At 41.7% G+C, this 23869-nt stretch overlaps 1 protein-coding gene across 2 annotated transcripts in view; it reads right to left on the bottom strand.

Moving 5' to 3' along the window:
- Creld (Cysteine rich with EGF like domains) overlaps nucleotides 1-23669 on the bottom strand; it is a 270526-nt gene extending 246857 nt beyond the window's left edge. Inside the window, exon 1 of one of the 2 annotated variants that reach the window (XM_067139457.2) lies at nucleotides 23495-23669. The gene's annotated coding sequence lies outside the window, so the exon portion shown is untranslated. The remainder of the gene's footprint in view (nucleotides 1-23494) is intronic. The other variant, XM_067139458.2, reaches the window with a different exon arrangement.
- Nucleotides 23670-23869: the final 200 nt, after the last annotated feature.

The raw sequence follows: 23869 nt of genomic DNA, 5'->3' as shown, positions 1-23869 counted from the left end.
GAAAGTGTACAGAACTGTCAATTTTCTTATTCACAGCCAAGCTGTTATTTTATTTACTGTGTATTAACAGATCTTCAATTACAATATAATTTTTTGTAAATTAACTTTAAGACCATAATCAAGTACAAATAACTTCTAAAGATTAAAGTCAGGATCCTGAATTAACCTTGAGACATTATTATGGCTTATGAAGCCTGGTAGACAGACAAAACAGGTACCAAATATAGAATTTATAACAAGCATGAAGTCCTAATCATAAATTATTTTATGTATTGAATAGTACAAATAAACACTTGTATTATAACATTTATATGGGGTATGTTTCGAGCTGTCAGTGGTGAGTTGGCGTAAGCTTGGGTGGAGCGTTTAAAAGTAGGAAAGATCATAATATAAAGATAAAGTTGGAATTCAAGAGGACAGATTGGGGCTAATATTCATTTATAGGACAAGGAGTAAGGGATTGGAATACATTATCAAGCAAAATGTTTGATAAATTTCCAAGTTCATTGAACATATTTAAGATCATTGATGACTGATTTGATACTCTATAGCCTCCATCAAATGCTACTTCTGCCAAGGATGTTACTCACAACAACTGTCGAAGATTGACACTCTCCACCAACAAGTATTCAATTACTGCTCTTGTCCTCCTGCTTTCCCATCCATATCTTGTAATTCTACTATTCTTCTTTCTGAAGCATGTACTGCCCACATTTAACCCATTTTTCATACAAAAAACCACTAACCTCCCCCTATTCATTCCTCTATCCATATTCCAAAAGGTCCAATTACTTCTTCAATTCCTTTTCTACCACCGCATTGAAGTCTCCCATGACCGTCACTTCCGCGTCCTTTGTTTACCTCTACAGTGTCTCCAGGAATTTGTCCATAACATTATCTTTGCATTCAGTCTGGGGTGCATACACGTTGATGAAATCCTTTAATCCTTTCTTTGTCCTTAATTGTATCCTTACTATTCTATCATGTTTGTAGTCCACTTTATCCACATACTCAGCTAAGATCTTGTTGGTTATTACCCCTATTCCACTCTTTGCCTTATATCCTTCACTCGAGTAGTGTGTGTATCATTCCGTAACTACTACTTCCCCCCACTTAACCTCACTCAATCCCATCACACAATCTCCATTACATCAATCACCTCTTGTGACTTTCCAGTCATTCACATGAGGTTGATTATTGCCACCTTCTTAATGTTCTCTATTGGTTATTGGTTGCCCACTTCTCACAGTTCCCCTAGTATAAGAACAACAGGTTGCTTTCGGGGAGCACCCTACCCTTTTCTGAGGCTGATATTAAAAGTGCCATTTTCACTTTAGGCTATTATTACAATGGGGTCGCCACTCCCAAAGAAATTTAGAGCTAATGCCAGTAAGTGATCAGGCTGCTTCTTAAAAGGAGTACAGACACCTTTTGCAGCATCTACTAACATGGGGTCAGACACTGCTCCATGGGTTCCAGTGCCATTTCCTATACTAAGGAGACCATCCCCCCACTTAAGGATTCATCCTCTTGAAGCCATTGGTCTCAAGGGATCGGGTCTTCTTACTGCTGCCCGATACTCATTGTTCATTTTCTTATATACCAGGTGGTACAGCTGACCCTATTCACTCAGTTTTATGCAACCGCTGATTATAGCCCAACATAAAAATACTGACCTTAGCTACTCACGTCTGGTCTTACTATGCTTACTATAATTCATTTATTCGTGTCAACCAAATCAGCATTAATAACAAAATACCAAAGAATGGTAAAGAATCATGAAAATTCTGTATCAAGGAAACGTCATGTACAAAGAATATGATGGTTGAATGACTAGAAGCAGTATTGTCATGACAGCGGTAAACAACTACTCGGGATAGCCGAGTGTGGTAAAAGTTAAAGGAAACCGGTGCTCATTAGTTGGAGGCTCGAGTCCGATGTAGGACAAATATTTTTATTTCAATGTTAATGTTCATGTGAGCTGCGCTGTTGAAGACAAATCTAAATCATGATCAGTTCTCATATTGCAGGTACTCTGCTGTTTGTTTTTAAGTAACCCTTAAAAGAGCTATTTGCAGTAAAGTAAGCTAGTATAGACAAAAATGCAATGGGCTTGTGTATTGCCATTCAATTATTGAAGCAAATGCTCCAAATGACCACCTCCTTCGTTAATGTAAATCTGAGCAATGTGGAGGGGAGACATTCTTACTTGCTGCAAATGTGGTGGAACCTGCCTGCAGCCTTCAGTGATGAGCCGGCGTAAATGATTTGGGGTCTCTGGCTCCCGTTCATAGACTCTTTCCTTTAAATAACCACAGAGGAAAAAATCCAGTGGAATAAGGTCAGGTGATCTAGCCAGCCATGTGACAGGACCCCTTCATCCAGGATATGTCCTAAGCAAGTGGTTCTGTACTGCCAACAACCAGTGTGCAGGAGCTCCATTCTGCAGGAACCATGTCCTTAATCGTATCATAAGAGGCACATCCTCTAATAAGAGCAGGAGGTATTCATGAAGAAACTGTAGATAGTGTCGTTCCATGTGGTTTCCTCTGAAGAAATGCAATCCAATTAGCATGTCACATTTCATCCCGCACCACACACTGACGTCTCATTGTACCTGAAATCGAGCTCCCCTTATCCGGTGAGGATTTTTAATGCTCCAAGTAATGAAAGTTGTGACAATTAACAGTTCTATTGTTGTAAAATCTGAATTCATCACCAAAGATAATGTCCATTATGAAATCTGCATCAGCTTCAACTCTTCGCAATATCCAATGTGAAAATTTTACCTGTTTTTTTAAGTAATCTCCAAGAAGTTCCCGGTGTAGTTGTTGATGGTAGAGGCGGAATTTATGGCGGTGCAATATGCACAACACAGATACATGACTGATGTTCAGTTCATTTCCTATGGCCCATAAGCGTGTACGTAGTCACATTTTAAACAGCTTGTTCATTGTTTCCAAGCGTCACTTGAGATCCCGAACAAGGGGTAAGGGTAATGTATGAAATGACCCCGTTGCACGGAACCATCTTTCAGCGCTTCTAGATGTATTTGTAGTTGGCAGCCTTCGTCCAGGAAATGTTTCTTGATACAAGCATCTAGCTTCCCATGAACTCTGCCTTGCTTCACCCATAAAGTAGTACCATATTCGCATAATCACCCTGTGAATATGTGTTTACTTTTGTGTTAACCATACAGTAGTGTTCACACTTTGCTGCAAAGACTACGATGTGCTGTGTCATGTCCTCTATGTATGAAGTCTAGACCACTGTTAGTCGTTCTTCAAGTCGAACGTACACCGCTACTTGGTTGAATGGGTGTCATAATGTTGACAATAAGTGCAGTGCGCTCATTTGCTGTATCCATGTGCCATTTGAAAGTTGCATATTATTCCTTTCTTATGTATGCTTTCTTTGTAAAGGTGAAATATGACTTGAGATTAAGGAAGTTAAACCTTAATTACAAACGCCTTATGAAAATAAATGTGACTAGCCCGTAACTAGATTCAAAGTCTGAATCCCTGGAAAAGCTCACATGCTGGCTGTGATTAATACCACGTGGCTATTCCAGGCGACAAAGAGTAGGTCTCGTAACTCTGTGCTAATGGATTTTTTAAAATGTTATTTGTTCGGGGCGTCGACCTATAGAGATCTTTTGCCCCTACTTGCACCATATGATATGAACCTGCATGTAATTGGAAGTGTGGAAGTGTAGAGTATTGAATGTGAGGAAAGGAACGTTAAGGACGACACAAACACCCAGTCTACAAGCCAGGGATATTAATCACTTACAATTAAAAACCCCTGACCCGGCCGGGAATCGAACCCAGGGCCACCAGGTGACAGGCGGACGCATTGCTCCCTACACTGCAGAGCCGGATGTGCTAATGGAATAATCTATGCTATCACTTCAAAACTGATCTTGTATGTTACAAGTTCTGAACTCAAATATGCAGACATGTTCACCTTGCTGCAAACACCACAGTGTGCTAAAGAATCATGTCTCTCATAAGCCAAGTTAGTTGCAACCATTCCCTACGCGTCGAGTATATACCTATTACTTGGTTGAATGAGTCCTGCATAATGTTTGAGGTAGTATTCACAATGCATTTGTCCAGTCTGTGTTTACCTGGCGATATTTATTATAACTTCCTCAGAAGAAGAATATCTGAGACTTTAGAAAAGTCAAGACTTGGTAAAGGATACCTTGGCAAGTACGAAATGAAAATTAAGAAAGGGAAAATTAAGAAGGGTTTGAACCCTCACTGCTCCAATTAGCCTATCCAGGCACATCTACCATGCATAATTCTGTGCAGCTACTTCCAGCGTGAAATTTCAACCCTTATAACTCTGTATTCACAAGGAGAGCAAAAGTTCTCGCTTCAAAAAGTTACTGATGTCTTACAGCCTTACGGCCGTGCGGTTAAAGTCACGCAGCTGTGAGCTTGCATCTGTGAGATAGTGGGTTTGAATCCCACTGTCGGCAGTCCTGAAGATGGTTCCCCATGGTTTCCAGCTTTCACACCAGGTACATGCTGGGGCTGTACCTTAATTAAGGCCACGGCCGCTTCCTTCCCACTCCTACGCCTTCCCTATCCCATCGTCACCATAAGTCCTATCTGTGTTGGTGCGACGTAAAGCAAACAGCAAAAAAAAAAAAATATATATTTAGTACTCTTAACGGTTGTAATTACATGGCATAAGCTATCACATCTGCTGTACAGCATTTGAGTGCAACAGATTACAAAATACTGTGAATTTGTCTGTAACTGGTCCTAACCTACCATGTTTTCTATGATACTGTGACAGCCCTTTTCTATCAAAAGAAAATGGCCTCTTGGACCAATCAGCTGCACAATTCTCTACAGACAGCTATAGGAGTGGCTATAGTTTGTATAGTACGTAATATTTTGTAAAAATGACTAGAGCATTAGACTCCAGTCTACATAAAATGGTACAGTGTTTCTGAGATGGGCCTAATTTACTGCCTTTTGCACCAATTTTTGCATTGTGCAGTGAAGTCTATATCAGGCTAACTGCACATAAAATTGCTGTAAGATGTTGCATAAGATAGGACTAAGAGGCCTTTAATTCTTAGCTTGTTGCATATGTTCGGAGGAAAAATGGGGGCAGCTGTACCACCCGGTATATATGTTTTTTATAACTGATAGGTTCTTCAGTCTGCTGAACTAATTTTGAAATCTGCTGAAACTAATTTTGAATAAATAAATTTATAAACTATCTGAAAAAAACACCATATGCCAACAGAAATATACCTGAAGAAAACAACATAATTAAAATAGAATGATATGTTTTGTTCATGAAAGAACATAGATTCTATCAAATCACACTTAATCTAGAGTGAAGAGCAGTGAGGAATCCATTAAGGTAAGTTCTATAATTACTGTTTATAAGGATTTAAATAGGAAAAAATTTACACATTTCTAAATATACCTGAGTGTGATTTGATAGATCTGATGATGTTCTTTCAAGTATGAAACATGTCATTCTATTTTAATTAAGTTGTTTCTTTTCCAGGTATAAATCTGTTACCTTATGTTTTCCTTTTCAAACCGTTTATAAATTTATTTATTCAAAATTAGTTTCAGCAGACTGAAGGACCTAACAGTTATCAATTAACTAAGCAAAACTGAAAACAGATGGCTTCAGATACCACAAAAAAATAAAAAAAAATTTAAAAAATGCTCAGACGCTGGCTGTACAGTCTACTCAGAGTAGCGCGGTAACCAGCCAGACAGCCCCAGGTGACACATTCCCTGTCACTTATTTACCTAGTATTGCTTTAAAGACTTCTATGAACTTGGAAATTTAACAAACATTTCCCTTGGTAAATTATTCCAATCCCAAAATTCCTTCCTATAAAAGAAAATTTAACCCAATTTCTTCTCTTTATTTCCAAATTTATGTTCATATTATGATCTTCCCTACTTTTAAATACTACATTCTTGCTTACTCCTCTACTAATGTTGACAGAGAAATTGTATCATTAAGGGAGAAAATAAAAAATTTAGAAGAGGAGGTGAGGAATTTGAAGCAAGAAATAGTGGATGACATTCAAGAACAAAGAAAGAAATCCATGCTTATTTACGGTGTGCAGGAAAAGAAGACAGAAGCTAAGGTGGACATTATTTATAAAGTGGTACATATCATTCAACCTAAAATGAAAATTAACTTCAGCGAGGTTGATATAGATGATGTTGTGAGAGTAGGAAAGGTGAGGAGGCATAGACCTTTAAAGGTGATGCTGCTATCCACATTGATGGCGGACATAGTGATAAGGAACGCTGGAAATCCGCAGGGTGGTAAAATGTGGATTAAAAGGGATATGGGAAGAGACAGGAATGAGAATTACAGAATTTTAAGGAAACACCTAGTGAAGGCAAGACTGCAATGGATGAGGGAACATATTAGAGGCCAGATACTGGTAGTGAACAATGGGAAATTGACTCGGAGATGGTCGGTGACCAAACTCCAGGCATTGGAAGAGGGTATGGGGGCGAGAGTGGAAGAACGGCAGGTTTCATTTAGCCATGGAGCCAGACAACGTAAGAGTGATTATGTTTGTTCGAAAAGACATTGTTTTGGAGGTGAAGTTAGGTATTGCTGTCTAGCAACAAGGAAGTAGGTTCATGTGGTAAATGCAACGTGTGGGGATTGTGGCACACTAGCATGACAGGTGTTGTAACGTGATGGCTGGCTCAGCAAACCTGACTAGGTCAAGAGATAGGGCAATAGCTGAAGTGGAATGGGCTAGGTTTACGAGACCAGCCAGGAGAGAGGTGAAGGTCTTTAGCCTTCTTGTGCCGTACTGTCAATGTTTTATTTTATCTTATTTTATGTTTGTTTTTTATCCCGCTGCCGTAGTGCCATGGCTAACGGATCTCCGGAAGTGAGTTGACCGTGGGCCATTTGTTTCTAATTATTCTATTATTTTATGCTTGCTTCTCTGTTATTTGTTATATGTTTGGTAAGTTGAGTACGAAGAACTTGTCTAGGCATAGATATTCCACAGGGTCAAACACAGAGGCAAACTTTGTACAGACTTTTCGAAATAAACTTTATAAACTAATGTCATTCCCCGCAATGTCTCAGCTGACAGCTTGCAACATACCGCTAAGTTGAGCTGCATGTCTCCTTACTACCAGGTCTTCCCAACTCAAGGATTGCAACATATTCATAACACTACTCTTTTCATGGAAATCACCCACATCTTGCTTTCCTTTGAATCTTTTCAGTTCTCGAATAAAGTAATCCTGGTGAGTATCTCATCAACTAAAACAATACTCTAAGATCTTACCAGTGACTTTAATGCCCTCTCCTTTACATCCTTAATACAACCCCTAAATTGCCATATGGAGAGATCTGTACCCTTTATGTAAAATCCCATTTATATCATAATCCCAATGAAGATCTTGCCTTATATTAACACCTCGGTACTTTCAATGGAACTTACATCTCATCAACACAGATATTAAAACCGAGAGGAGTTTTGCTCTTGGTGAAACTTACAACTTACAACCTGACTTTTCACCCCATTTACCACTGCACCATTGTCTGCTGTCCATCTGACAATATTGCCTGGCTCCATGGCTAAATGGTTAGCGTGCTGGCCTTTGGTCCAGAGGGTCCCGGGTTCGATTCCCGGCAGGGTCTCGGGGATTTTAACCTTAATTGGTTAATTCCAATGGCTCGGGGGCTGGGTGTGCGTGGCATTAGAAATCATCCTAGGTAGGGCCCTCATATTCACAGACATGCAGGTCGCCTAATAGGCCGTCTACGAGAAAAGGACCCGCACCATGCCTCTCCAGAGGCAATACACCATTATTATTATTATTATTATTATTATTATTATTATTATCATTGGACAATATTGTCAAGCCTTTTTTTTTTTTTTTTTTTTTTTTTCAGTCGCTCAGAATTCTGTAACTTATTTATTACTATATACAGTATAACATCAGCAGCAAAAAAGCCTTATCTGTGATTCAGGCTCACCTTTTTTTTTCTTTTTTCCCTAGCGGTTTAAGATTCCACTGACATCGAAGGTTTTTGACATAAATATGCCTTAGAGCTGGGAGTCAACCAATCATTTGTGTCACAAAATAGTGTCATATAACAAAACGTGTGATGCAGAAAAAGCCTCATCTGTAATTCCAGTTACTCCTGGATTTTCCTTCCTGGAACCTGTTGCTGCCTTAAAGTACCCATATATTCCCTTGCATTCTTCACCACAAGTGATATGAATGCCAATTATGCTTGTCATTATATTATCCTTAGATGAATTCTCTGCTAAATTCAATTCCGGGCCGATGACCTTCGATGTTACGCTCCTTTAAAACAACAAGCATCATCAAATTCAATTCCCTGGGAAGTTCCTTCAATTTCTCCTACTTCCACAACCATTCCTAACAATTTATTTCCAACCTGTACTTCCTTCACAGTCAGCCTTTACCAATCCTTACCACCTTCAAAGGTATATCTGTTCTCACACTCTTCAGCAATTTCCCTACACACATCCCACAGGCTGTTTTCAGTTTTAAAAACTTCCTCATACCTCTCCTATCAACCATATGGTACTGCCTAGTATTCCTACTTTTACAACCCTCCTTTCCATTGCATTTTTTATGACAAAAAACTTTGTAATATAGTTATTAAATTAATGTTGTAAATGGTCCACCTTTCAATACTATAATATGCAATATTCTAAATTACATCAATTAGGGACTAGTTTCGGCCGGGGCTGGCCATCTTCAGCCTTAATGTAAAACATCTAATAACTAAACAAATGTACATGCACACAATTGACATAAAACAAATGAAACAAATATATACAAACTGACATTAAAAACTGGGATGAAATTATGAGTAAATTTGAAAATAACTAGGTTCTAAATTCTTGCATCTTGAGTATGCTCATCATCGAGACTCTTTCATGAATTAATATTCACAGAACTGTTAGTTCTAATACTGCTAATCATTACTAATTCAATACTCAAATTGCAAGAATTTAGAACCTAGTTATTTTCAAATTTACTCATAATTTCATCCCAGTTTTTAATGTCAATTTGTATATATTTGTTTCGTTTGTTTTATGTCAATTGTGTACATGTACAATTGTTTAGTTATTAGATGTTTTACATTAAAGCTGAAGATGGCCAGCCCTGTGCCAAAACTAGTCCCTGATTAATGTAATATTGCATATTATAGTATTGAAAGGTGGACCATTCTGACATTAATTTATTAATTATATTGTAATTACAATTCAATATGGATCAGAACCACGAAGTTTATATCCTATGACTATGAAAAAAACTTTGTGATCAATTATACCACCTATCACTTCAGTTTCTCTTAGAGCTTATCAGATTTGGGAAGTAAATGAGTAAAAGTAATCAGATTACTTGTAATGATTACATTCTTCCCCTGTAGTAATTTTTATTTGTAACTGTCATGATATTTCTAATATAACTTAATATAACTTATATAACTTAATTTTCCTTCTTGTTCTTTCCAGTTCTGCTCCTGTATTTACTGTAAATGTATTTTTCTTTGTTAATATCGTTGTTTATGTAAATATGTATTATATACACTGACTGACAGAGCAAATGCAACACCAAGAGGGAGTGGTCAGAACTTTATGCCAATTGCAGGGTAGACTGACGTCACTGAGGTATGCTCATGATGTGAAATGCGCCGCTGTGCTGCGCACGTAGCGAACGATAAATGGGACACGGCGTTGGCGAATGGCCCACTTCGTACCGTGATTTCTCAGCCGACAGTCATTGTAGAACGTGTTGTCGTGTGCCACAGGACACGTGTATAGCTAAGAATGCCAGGCCGCCGTCAACGGAGGCATTTCCAGCAGACAGACGACTTTACGAGGGGTATGGTGATCGGGCTGAGAAGGGCAGGTTGGTCGCTTCGTCAAATCGCAGCCGATACCCATAGGAATGTGTCCACGGTGCAGCGCCTGTGGCGACGATGGTTGGCGCAGGGACATGTGGCACGTGCGAGGGGTCCAGGCGCAGCCCGAGTGACGTCAGCACGCGAGGATCAGCGCATCCGCCGCCAAGCGGTGGCAGCCCCACACGCCACGTCAACCGCTATTCTTCAGCATGTGCAAGACACCCTGGCTGTTCCAATATCGACCAGAACAATTTCCCGTCGATTGGTTGAAGGAGGCCTGCACTCCCGGCGTCCGCTCAGAAGACTACCATTGACTCCACAGCATAGACGTGCACGCCTGGCATGGTGCCGGGCTAGAGCGACTTGGATGAGGGAATGGCGGAACGTCGTGTTCTCCGATGAGTCACGCTTCTGTTCTGTCAGTGATAGTCACCGCAGACGAGTGTGGCGTCGGCGTGGAGAAAGGTCAAATCCGGCAGTAACTGTGGAGCGCCCTACCGCTAGACAACGCGGCATCATGGTTTGGGGCGCTATTGCGTATGATTCCACGTCACCTCTAGTGCGTATTCAAGGCACGTTAAATGCCCACCGCTACGTGCAGCATGTGCTGCGGCCGGTGGCACTCCCGTACCTTCAGGGGCTGCCCAATGCTCTGTTTCACCAGGATAATGCCCGCCCACACACTGCTCGCATCTCCCAACAGGCTCTACGAGGTGTACAGATGCTTCCGTGGCCAGCGTACTCTCCGGATGTCTCACCAATCGAACACGTGTGGGATCTCATTGGACGCCGTTTGCAAACTCTGCCCCAGCCTCGTACGGACGACCAACTGTGGCAAATGGTTGACAGAGAATGGAGAACCATCCCTCAGGACACCATCCGCACTCTTATTGACTCTGTACCTCGACGTGTTTCTGCGTGCATCGCCGCTCGCGGTGGTCCTACATCCTACTGAGTCGATGCCGTGCGCATTGTGTAACCTGCATATCGGTTTGAAATAAACATCAATTATTCTTCCATGCCGACTCCGTTTTTTCCCCAACGTTCATCCCTTTCGAACCACTCCTCCTTGGTGTTGCATTTGCTCTGTCAGTCAGTGTATGATTGTACAGTTTTTATTGTGTATATTTGTGTTCTTTGTAAATATTTATATATCTTTCTTTTTAGATTCATATCTATTGTACATAGCTCAGATCTTTGTAATTCGGCGTTATGCTGTTGCTGATCCTGAATAAATAAATAAATAAATAAATAAATTTTAAAAAAAAAGGTACTTCTTGAAATAAAATTGTAATCATAACATCCTAGTAATTGATAAGCACAGCTCAGAAGCAAAACCAGGGAGAAATAAATTATGAAGGTAACTTTGTCTGTTCTACTACCGCAGAGCCAATAACTTTAACAGAGCCGGATGAGGTACTTTCTTACCTCTCCAGTACTTCCAAAGACATCGAACTTATACCAACAATGTTCTTAAAATTAAACACAGGTATTCTTTCAGGTGCCCCTGTAAGGCATCTCTTCAGTAAATGCAAAGATGTACTTCCCCCACCCCAAACTTTGACGATTAGTGGTGGGGAATTTAAGAACTAATTAATTGGTAATGCAGATGGCAAATTATTTGAAATGTTAAAAAGTCATTAACTAAAACAAAAACGATGGTAAAACATAATTTTAAAGGTTCCAAGGTATCATGTTTAGTCTGATGATGATGTTGATGATGCTTGTTGTTCAAAGGGGCCTAACATCTAAGGTCATCGGCCCCTAATGGTACGAAATGGACGACATGAGATGAAAATTAAAAATTAAAATATATCCACTGACTAGAGTTTAAAATAAATGGTGATGATAAATGATTATGAGATTAAAACAATCAGTGGATCTAATTCGCAATGCCTTATCTATATATATATAAAATAAGAGTTTTGTCTGTACATTGCTCAGAATTTGAAAAGAATGGTATTTCTGTATCGATCATGTCCACAGTAACAAGAGAATGCAGTTTTTACTTTTCCGTAATTTCTGTCTGTCTGTCTGTATGTATGTACACGCATCACGAGGAAACGGCTGAAGAGAATTTAATAAAAATCGGTATGTAAAGTCGGGGGGGGGGGGGGGGGTGAGCCGCTACAATCTAGGCTATAAATCATTTTATTCACGCTGAGTGAAATGGTAGTTTAGGGGAAGGCCTAAAATTCAATTCTCAAATATTTATATTATTAGTGGTCATATCGATAAATACTACATAACTAAAGTTTTTAGAATTAAATTTCTGATCATTTACGTCTTAAGCATTTTTACCGTACCGGTTATGATAACACAGATATTCATGAATTTGGATTTTTGTTGCTAAGTCCATATTAACGCTGAGCCCCGACAAAATGGGTAAACAGAATTTAATGAAAATCAGTACATAGAGTCGGGGAATAAGAAACTACAGTTTAAGCTATAAACAATGTTATTCACCCTGGGTGAAATGGTAGTTTAGGGGAAGGCACCTAAAATTTAATTTTGAAATACCTGTGTTCTTCGTCCTATGGAAAAGTACTACATAACAAAAGTTATAGAGAATACAATTTCCGATCATTTATGTTTTATTCAGTTTAACCGTACCGACTATGATAAGAGTGGTATTTCAGGACCGGAAGACAATTAATAATGTGAAGGCCTACAATATCGAAAGCGCGTAACATTGATCAACAATAACATTACACTGGCCATTGTTTGTTGTAATGTTCTTTGCCTCTTATGCTGACATTCAACTCCGATAGATGGGATTACTGCTGCGTACCGAGTATAACAGCCTAACTGAATATTGCCGGGAAACAGCTGAGGAGTTGGATACATTTCTTCTTTAGCATGCTATTCCTCTGGTTCATACATTTTCTGATACTGCTGGTACGTAACACACTGGTTCATCATAGTATGCCAGCTATTCGATACCTACTCTGACGCGCTGTTTTGAATGAGCAATGTGCGCACATAAGTCAGAGGCTCAGTTAGTAGTAGTAGTAGTAGTAGTAGTAGTAGGAACTGGTCTAGAATTACAATTTAGGCTTATTCCAAATTAAAGTACCACAATTCGCTAAATAACTCGAAATTCAACCCTGAAATGAGCCGTTTCTTAAGAAAAGCTTCTTCCTCTTCACTTTTATTAAGTCCACATTAATTTTATTCCAAATTAGCAGCGAAGATGTGGTTTCTTCTCTGGCTTGGAGGAAAAATTGTCTCCACGTCAGATAGTTCTTTCCCTTGCCAGTGTAGTGAATTGAGATTTTCCGACTCATCGGGTACTCCCAGGAAACAGATAAGTAAACTGGCATGCTTTATGCCCCGGAACTATCCACTATTCGAATCCCCCCGCCGAAAAAATGACGAAGATTGTTCACGGGTCACGGATGTCTGCGTTTTGGTCATTCCAGCTCTGTAGTTTTGGACTGTCAGTTCGGCAGCATAGTACTGTTCGTTAAAAGTGAGAAAATGTGTGGTTTTTCATTTGATCGAGTATTTCATATGAAAGCATTGCTTTGAATCGCGCCATTCCTACTGACGTCATTGTAATGACCCATGTTCATTTCAGTTGGGAAAACCACTAAGAGAGTCTTTCTGAGAATCTATAAGGCAGGCGAAGAGTGTCTGCCATTATAATGAAAACTCCCCAACCTGATTGTAACTGACGGTAGGCAAGCTGGCCTACCATTACAATGAAAATTCCCTAACCCAGTCTTCATATGAGAAAAGACGTTGGTGACTTCCCCGTCGTGTTTCTAGGGCAACGTTAAGAGCTATGCAACTTAATACAATCTTGCTCACAACGTTTACACTACTTAACCTAGAATTCTGTATAAAATTTAGAATTCCGTAGCGAAGCACGGGTACATCAGCTAGTGTTCTATAAAAGTATAGAAAATAGAGGTGATAATGGAATAAGACATTGCCTGGAAATACAGGTATATATATAATTCATGTCAGAAATTAAAATAACACATTAAACACGCAAAGATGAACTAAAATAGAGTCAAAGGGATAAAAGCGCAGTTAACACAAATACACTAAGACAAAGTACATTATTAAACGCGATAAAAAATACTACTATCCCACATAAAATGGATGACGTGGTCTGCTGACTGCTCGTCATCGCGCAGGATGAGGGAGACAGTACTTAGGAGTTTTAGGCTACAGCGCAGACCAACCAGGTCCACGCACTCCGTAAGAATGTGTAACACGGTAAGATGATCTCCACAAGTACACACCAGAGGGGGTTCTCCTTTCAATAGATGGGAGTGCGTCAGGATACCGTGACTGATCTGAAGACAACATAATACCACTGCTTCCCTCCGAGAAGCCTGGTGGGAAGTCCTCCATACCTTTGTTGTACCTTTTATCGCTCTCAGGTTATTTGGAAGAGGAGTGGCCTGCCACTCAATCTCCCAATGGGACATAACCAGATGTCTCAGCTGAGAGCGAATATCACTTGCTGGAACCTTGTAAGGCAACGGGAGTAGTGTTACTGCCTCCTTGGCAGCCTTACCTGCTAACTCGTTTCCCTCTACACCCATGTGGCTTGGGAGCCACAGAAACGTGATTCTGGTGCCGGCATCCGAACACCTGGCCAGCAGGTCCTGGATCCGCTGCACCACAGGGTGCCGAGGGAAACGGGTATCAATAGACTGTAGCGAGCTCAAGGAGTCAGTACACAGAAGAAAGTGTTGGCGCTCATCGGACAGTGCGTACCGCAGAGCTTCACAGATGGCATAGAGCTCCGCTGTGTACACATTACAAGTTTCCGGGAGAGCAAAAAGGAACCCATCACTGTCGACAATGAACGCACAGCCCACTTTCACGTCTGTTCTCGAACCATGTGTGTAAACTACGACTGAACCTGGATACCGGCCAACAACGGACAGGAAGAGCCTCCGATAAATCGAAAGGTCCGTGTTTTCCTTCAGGCCAGTGTGCAGATCCAGGATTATTTCAAGTCGTCGTACTACCCACGGAGGTACCCCACTTGGTTGTCTGACAAGGCAAGGAACCGAAAGTACGTGAAACAATCTGAGACTGCTATCCAAGCATATTCCAACCGGCCGCGTTGCTTGAGGACAAGCAGCGTACAGCCAACAGTTTCCATTGTTGAATACGCAAGAATAGCTTGGATGAAGTGGCATCTACATTACACATTATAATTCTCATATTTTGGTCCGTATTGAATTGTACATTAAAGTCAAATAATTAAATCTTGTTTTGCCCTCTGTTTAAGGGCATCTTCAGCCTTAATCTAAGGGCGAAACAAGATTTAATTCTTAATTAAAATCACTCTTTATGTATTGAATAGGTGGAATAAAATAAACATTAATATTTCTTTGACTTGAAGTGGCATCTGTCGAAAAATTTGCAGCATACGATAAAAGCATTTGCTGGCCCCTCAGGCTAGCAATGGGGCTTGTAACGAAAAGCTCCCGTCGCCAACCTAACCCCACTGTGGTGGGTGCTGTTCAGCGTCGCAAAGACACTTGGTCTTGCTGAGCCTTATGCTGCACTGCCATAGTCTAGCCAGGATAAAATATGTGCCCTATAGAATCGTAGGAGCACCATGCGGTCAGCACTCCAATTAGTGCTGCTAAGAACAAGATATTCAGCTTCTTAGTGCATTGGACTTTTAACTGCCACACATGTGGTTCCCACAACAAGTTGCTATCGAAAAGGAGCCCAAGAAATCAGTGTGTCAACAACGGGAAGAACGACATTTGCTAAATAAAGCTCAGGTTGTGGGTGAAGAGTACGGAGCCGACAACAGAGGACTTTGCGGTGGAAAACCGAAAGCCATGTTCTAAGGCCCACATTTCCACTCTCCTAATGTATGTTTAGTCATCAGCCCAAAGGCTGGTTGGATTCTCAACAGTTCCACCATGAGCTGTCATAGATGGCCTAGGCATCACTGAAGAGGCGTACCAGGGAAATGAGGAGTGAGGTAGTTTCCCGTTGCTTTCCTCACCGAGCCAGAAGTTGCTATTACATATCAGTCTGCCAAGCCCACTGAAATGCATGCACCAACCGACCCTATGAGCAACGGTTTCACACCATTCATAGCGGGGACTGGCTGTGTAAGGAATGGCATTACTAGCATCGCTCATACCTTAGTCACTTTCATATTGTCACAGCCAAGGATAAGACAGAGACAGATCAATGAAAGTAACAAAATTGCTCTAGCCCATACCAGAAGACTTAGTGCAGTGTAAACACTAGGTCCCGCCAGCAAAGGCAACTCCTAATAGCTTGCTGTAATTGTCGCTCTGCGACTGCCATATTACGCGAGCTATAGTGGAAAGCAAAATCATCCACATATAGCGACGGTATTACTGCTGAACCAGCAGCAGCGACAATACCGTTTATGGCAATCGCAAACAGAGTGACACTAAGGACCGATCCCTGTGGGACTCCATTTTCCTGAACATGATATTGCGAATATGCCCTTCCGACTCAAACACTGAATAGACGGAGGGACAAAAAATTCGCAATATATACCGGCAAGTTACCTCGGAATCTCCATTGATGCAGGACTGAAAGGATACCGTATCGCTATGTGGTGTCATAGGCCTTTTCTAAGTCGAAGAAAACAGCCACCAAATACTATTTGCAGACAAATGCATCCCGGATAGAACTCTCCAGGCATACCAGGTGGTAAGTGGTCGAGCGAGCGGCTCAATAACCGCATTGGTACTCTGACAAAAGTCCACGTTTCTCCTAACACCACACAAGTCGGTGATTTACCATACTCTCAGGTAGCTTACACAAGCAGTTTGTGAGACAAATAGGTATATAGCTTCCTGCATACTTGGGATTTTTGTCAGGCTTGAGGACAGGAATGACTATGCCCTCTTGCCACTGAGAAGGAAACTCACCCTTTATCCAGATTCGGTTGAACACTCGAAGGATACATAACACACTCTCCTCACTAAGGTGTTTCAACAACTTGTTATGGACATTGTCTGGCCCGGGGGACGTGTCCTTGCAAAGCGCCAAGGCGCTGCAGAGTTCCCACTCCGTAAAGGGCACATTATATTCCTCTGAAGCTTGAGTGGCAAAACTGAAGTGATGACGTTCTGCCTCCCGCTTCAGAGCGAGGAAATCACGATGGTCATTCCTGAAGCCAGACACATCCACGAAATGGCTAGCTAGATGGTTAGCAATCGAGAGTGGTTCAGTGACAATACTGCCTGCAATGGAAATTCCCGGTACAGAAGATTAACCATGGATACCCGAAATACGTCGAAGTTTAGTCCACACTTGAGATGATGGAGTATGTGACATCATAGACGACATATATCTCTCTCTCTCCCACGAAGATTTCTTGCTTTCAAGAAATATATAGGTAAATGATCCACCTAGTCAATACTATATATTTGTTGTGATTAAGCCAATATGGATCCAATACCGGCCAATATGGTCAAGATTAATAATAGCTTTCTTACTTTGGCGAATAAGAACTCGCGCCTTAGCGTGGAGTTGTTTAAATGTTACGAAGTTGTCCACAGTATGCTGCCTACGATAACATTTCTGAGCATGATGGCGTTCTTTGATAGCTGCTGCAATTTCTTTGTTCCACCAACGAACGAGTTTTCGGCGAGGAGTCCTTGAGAAGGAGGGAATGGACACAGCAGCAGCAAGGATACCTTGTGTTATGTAAGTTATATTGCCATCTACAGTCTGCCTGGTCTCGTTGTTAAAGATAGCGAGTGATCTGAACTTTGGCCGATCAGCATGTTTAGGAATCCATCGAGGAGTCTTGACGGATGTCTGTTTCACCAAAGTAAGAATAATGGGAAAGCGGTCAGTGTCAAAGAGATCATCGTGTGTATTCCACCGAAACAGCGGAACCAACGCTCGGCTGCATAGACTTAAGTCTATGCGAGAGTATGTGCCGTAATGTACACTGAAATGAGTTGGTTCCACTGTGTTCAAAATACATAAATCCAGCTCTGTTACTAATGTTTCCAACTCCCTTCCCCTGGGGCAAAGTGTTTCAGAACCCCATATGGGGTGATGAGCGTTAAAATCGCCCAATAAAAGGAAGGCAGGTGGAAGCTCACCTATAAGATTTTTCTTTTTCTTTTGCTAGTTGCTTTACGTGGCACCAACACAGATAGGTCTTATGGTGATGATGGGACAGGAAAGGGCTACGAGTGGGAAGGAAGCGGTCGTGGCCTTAATTAAGGTACAACCCCAGCATTTGCCTGGTGTGAAAATGGGAAACAACGGAAAACCATTTTCAGTTCTGCCGACAGTGGGGTTCGAACCTGCTATCTCCCGAATACTGGTCGCACTTAAGCGACTGCAGCTATCGAGCTAAATACCTGTAAGATCAGTGACATCATTTATGTTCAGAGACTGGCCTGGTGGACAATAAATGTTACACACTGATATTATGACAGGCAGCGGTATCTGCACCGCAACAGCTTCCAGTGGGGTTCTTGTAGGAACCTCTTCGCTATAGGTATCAGAATGAACAAAAATACCCACGCCACCAGATGCCCGGTGAGCATAATATCGTTCTGTCAAGTATAGTCTGAAATTTGTCAAGAACATATGATGACCTGGTCTGAAGTTTGTCTCCTGAATACAGATTGTACCCGCCGCGAACACACTAATGAGCTGACGCAGCTCAGCAAGATGCCCGTCATAACCGTTACAATTCCACTGTAACAGTGCCATAGTGTAGATGTAGGTCACAGCTCGACGACCATCCCGTCATCGACAGACGGCAGGGTTGATGCCCAGAACTTCGACGCTTTCCGGGGGCGGGAATTTCCCCTACGAGTGGAAAGCACAGGTTTTGGAGCAGGAGTACCTGCTGGCGCAGACTCATACCCTCCAGATGGAGGGCATGATTTCCCTTTCGCAGGGGAAGTGCAGGAGCGCCCGGTAGGGGCGTTCTTCTTCACCGCCTTCCTTTCGAGTTTAGATGGGCTGGGAGATAATGTCCCAGCCCGGATCGACTATGCCGCCTCCGCCAGCAGGGGCATGGCTTTTGGCAATCACTTGTGGGGAGGAGACTTAGCCTTTCCCCCTTGCTACGTCGGCTTAGAACTGCTAGCCGGCACAGACTTCTGGGTGGTCGAAGGTGGGGAGGTGTCCCCCCCCCTCCTTTCGAGCTTTTACTCTTTGCGATTTTGCTCTGAGGAGCAACAGTCGCCTTGGGCACAGCGATCACCACGGGTAATGATGTCGTGAAAGACGAACCTTGGGAGACTCTGAGCTATCATGCTGTAGTCGAGTGTACGGACAGGTGTATTCGTGGAATTAAACTTACGGCGTGCTTCCTGGTAGGGAAGACCATCCAGGGTCTTGATCTCCTGGATCTTCTTCTCACTCAGGTATGTCGGACAGTTCCGATCCCAAGGAGAATGAAGACCAGGGCAGTTAGTGCACTTGAAAGGAGTTGTGCACTCCTCCGCGCCATGAGCTACTCGTCCACATGTACCACACACAGACTGATTCGAACAATGAGATACAAAAGACCTATGTCCGAATCTCTGGCACTAATAGCATCGCATAGGAGGCGGGATGTACGGCCTCACAGCGCAACGATAAGTTGTTAACTTGACTTTCTCTGGTAACACTGACAACTTGAAAGAGACAATGAAGGCGCCAGTGGCAACATTTTCGCCGCTGACCTTGCGCGTAATGCGCCAGACGTGTGTCACACCACGGTTCTTCATGTCTTCCATCAACTCATCGTCAGTGTTAAAAATAGGGTCGCGGTGAAAGATGACTCTGAGAACCAGATTCAAGGATTTGTGTTCCTCCACTTTGACGGGGATTTCGCCAAAGTGGTCACACTTAAGCAACTGATCGGCTTGCAGTGCTGTACGAGTCTTCAAAAGCAAACTACCATTGTGCATTTTCTTGAGATCCTCAAGTTCACCAGACGCCTTCAATGTGTCCACTAAAATGGATCGATTTTACCAGCTTAAAATCATGCCCATCGGTACTGGTAGCAACCAGAAACCTAGGAAAGCTGGATCCCATTCCTTCATGCTGCGCATGTTCCCAGGGAGTTGAACCTCTCAGGGAAGCAAAAGTTAAAGACTTCGGTGGGGGACCACCTTGGGATGGGCAACTTTGTTTCGAAGCCATGCCCGAAATCATCCTCCCCGAATGCCACCCACTCTGATCAGGGGTCTATGTAGCCGAACCAAGCTGCCAAGGCAATACCCACCTGGTCATAGCTGGTACTGCCCGGGTCCGATGTTGGACGTTTCATAATACGGGATGACTGAGGCAATGAGCACTTGGACTCCCTTCTTCCAGTCACCCGAAATAGCATGTACCCCATAGCGTGTACAGAGCACTAAATATAGAGGAAAAAATAATAAATAATAATAATATGTCCATCTGGCATTCGGCTGTGCGGGGACCTGTGTTGTCAGGCGGATACTACTGCGAGGGTACATGGGGCTCCCACCCGCAAGATCCCCCGGTGGTCACATGCGGGCTTTTGGGTGTAACTGCACACATAAGAGGCCCAAATCCTAGAAGCACGCACATCAAAAATTTTGAAATAGTTTACAACTAACCCTCAAAAAACAATAAAAGATAAAGAGGGGACCATGGTCACATGGCCCTTTTAGTCGCCTTCTACGACAGGCAGGGTTTACTTGTGAATGCATTCAGCCCCTCCCATCCACAGGAGGTCCAATACATTGTGCCAAACCGCAATCCATTTCCGTGCCTAGGTCGCCCATTTTAGTTGCCTCGTACGACAGGCAGAGGATACCACGGGTGTATTCTACATGTGCGTCCCCCACCCGCAGGGAGTATGTTTAGTCTCACCCAGTAATGATAACCATTCAATGTGTCTGTACTAGAAAAAGAAAGAAAATGAGGTAATATCTTTTTCCTGCTAACTTTTGTATTATTTCAGCCCCATGCGAAAAAATCTGCAATTTCCTTAAGGGTAGTGTTCTGTTAACTGATTACTTGTGGAAAAAGTAATTAGTAGACCTAATCGTAACTGAGTAAAATATTTCTCAGGTAACCATAATTACTTTCTTCTTTTACTCTTCCCATCACTAGAGTTTATCAGGTTTTATCATTACCATGTCAAGAACATTTCTCCCTCCAGTTGGTTCCATCACTTTCTGATTCAGCTGTCCTTCCCAGATTAACTTATTTACCATGTGTTGGTCATGCTTTCTGTCATTCACATTACCTTCCAGTTAAAATTGTTAAACTGAAATCACCTGCTGTAGTCATTTTTTTTTCTTTCCTGTGGTGTTTCTTCCTGTAGACCAATGTAATCTAGTACAAAACAGATTAGTTTGATATAATAATCTGTTCTTAGCACTATCATAGCAGTTAGAGCAGGAATAAGCCTGCTGCTGTACCCCAATAGCAGTATTTCAACACATTTTGTAAGTAATATTTCTACACAGATCCAAATTAAAAAATTCATTAAAAATATTCTCGCATACATTTTGGTGAATCATTAAGTGTGCACTGAGTCTCCACCCACTAACCAATTCCTCTTGTGAGGAATAATGAACTATATAAGTAAGCCAATAGCTAGTAGATCAGAGCAGTCGTGATATGAAAATATACATAAACCAATACATCACAAGGGAATCAGGTCTCGAAAAGAACTTCAACAGGTCACACCAAGTAACAGTGGTTTTCATTAGAGTACAAAACAACTTGAGTGACATTGATGTGTCTACGTCTTCCCTTGCTGTATGGTGCACAAGGCCAGGTGTACATAATGCTTTAACAGCAAGCTATAAGCTATTAAAAGATCCTGTTCAATATGCACACAATGCTGTGGGTCTGGCAAGCAGATAGCACAATTTTCTCAATCGATAAAAGTACATGGATGAAATGGAGCTCCTTCATAGAGACCTGATCTCGATGAATTAAGACAGGTTACAATTAATTTACATTAGCAAATGTAAGATACCAAAGGAAAGGGTAAATGAATTTGGACACTAGACTGCGTACTTAAGTTGCCAAAAGCTGGGAGCATTGGCTAGGTTAATTAAAAGAAATGTCGCCTGAAGATATTAATTCATTCAGAAATAATTTGCGGATGGATGAAGCAAGTTTTAATGAATTACTGCAGAAGATCTCCCCAGTTACACAACAACACAATATATATATGACACTAACATTACTACAAAAACTGAAGTTTGAGGTGGTATTGCGATATCTGGCAGCAAGAGACAGCTTTGGGTCTCTCAAATTTCTGTATCGGTTACAGTTTACCAGAATAAACAGAATTTCAGCTAATGTATGTGATCCTTGTTGTTGTTGTTGTTGCTATTTGCTTCATGTCGCACAGACACAGATAGGTCTTATGGCAATGATGGTATAGGAAAGGCCTAGAAAGTGGAAAGGAAGCGGCCGTGGCTTTAATTAAGGTATTTGCCTAGTGTGAAAATGGGAAACCACGGAAAACCATATTCAGGGCTGCCGACAGTGGGGCTTGAACCCACTATCTCCCGATTACTGGATACTGGCCGCACTTAAGCGACTGCAGCTATCGAGCTTGGTGTATGCGATCCTTACAATGGCTCACAACCTCCCTCTCTTTGCACTGGATAGTTTTTTCTTTTACTTTTTTTGGTATTAAAATATCAAAGATCTTGCAAGTAGACAGCAAGTTATTTGCTACAGCAAGACACATACTGTTTCACAAGTACTGGTACTACACCTACACAGTGCTTTCACCAAATAGGTTAGTCAGTGCATTGCGGCACAGCCAGTTACGGTTGATAGCTGCACACTCGATAGAAAGTTGGGTTCGAATTCCCCGTCACCCATGCTTGAAATGCTGACCGTAGTTTCCCATTTCAAATCCAGGCAAATGCTGAGATGGTCCCTTTCTAAAGGCTGCTGTTGATTCCTTCTTATTCCTAGCGCGCACAATTACACCTACACCCAGACACACCCTCACAATGGTATGTGTAGCTAACCCCAATGGGGTGTACCGGGATAAGCAGCTACAGAATTGGCAAGTCGAAAATGTCCTGGGACACTACCGGCACTAGTCCCCTCCCCATACACTAAAAGGAAACCAGTGATTTCTTCCGAGCTTTCTACAGCATGCATTATATTCGTGCTGTGAGAAAACTTCATGTACACCCGACCTAAGAAAGGGTATCCAGATTATATTTATGAAAAATGGAAAAGAAAAGGTAGGAGGTAATTTCCCCAGCAACTGGTTTTACCGTCAACAGAAATGACTAACACATGTTCGAAAACAAAACTGTCGAAGACACGTTTATAACTGAAGAGACGTTTAAAGTGCCAAAGTATGTTCAATCCTATAGATAAAATCGCACGTTATAATTATTAAATACTGTCAAAGAGGTATCCCATTTCCCTAGACAAAACTCTTTAAAACGTTTCATCGGGATGCAATCAAATCGCTCAATAAGGGGTAAAATGAGAACTGAAGATATAAATAAATTACTTCATTCCTTTGGAACCGGTAAATTTAAATCAAAGATACTGTTGTGATCATGCAGCGACCTGTCGAATGCAATATACTACCGAGAAACACCACGTATTGTTGTACCTTATCTGTGAAATTTACAATGTCTTTTTTATGATAGTAATCTAAAAAAAGTCACAGCCAATTCTTATCCGCTACCGGGTTCCAACCACAAAAAAAAAGACACTTCCTCGCCGTATCCCATCCACTCGCTCTCTCGTGTGTGTGCTTCTTCTTCTCCTTCTACTTCTGTTGTTGTTGTTGTTGTTGTTGTCGGAGAGGTTATGGGCTCTATTATTTCACCTAGCCACTACACTTATTATCGTGATATTACACTTATAATGCGAAATCACACGCAATTAGTCCACTACGAAGGTCATACGCAATGAATTTCACTACGAAGGTCTCAAGAACAGTTGAGCATCGGGTCTATGTACACACCTTAAGTAACGCGAAACA

Source organism: Anabrus simplex, chromosome 2 (assembly GCF_040414725.1).
Source record: "Anabrus simplex isolate iqAnaSimp1 chromosome 2, ASM4041472v1, whole genome shotgun sequence".
NCBI lineage: Eukaryota > Metazoa > Arthropoda > Insecta > Orthoptera > Tettigoniidae > Anabrus > Anabrus simplex.
Note: the sequence above shows the minus strand (reverse complement) of the source record. Positions and strands in the feature narration are given on the sequence as shown.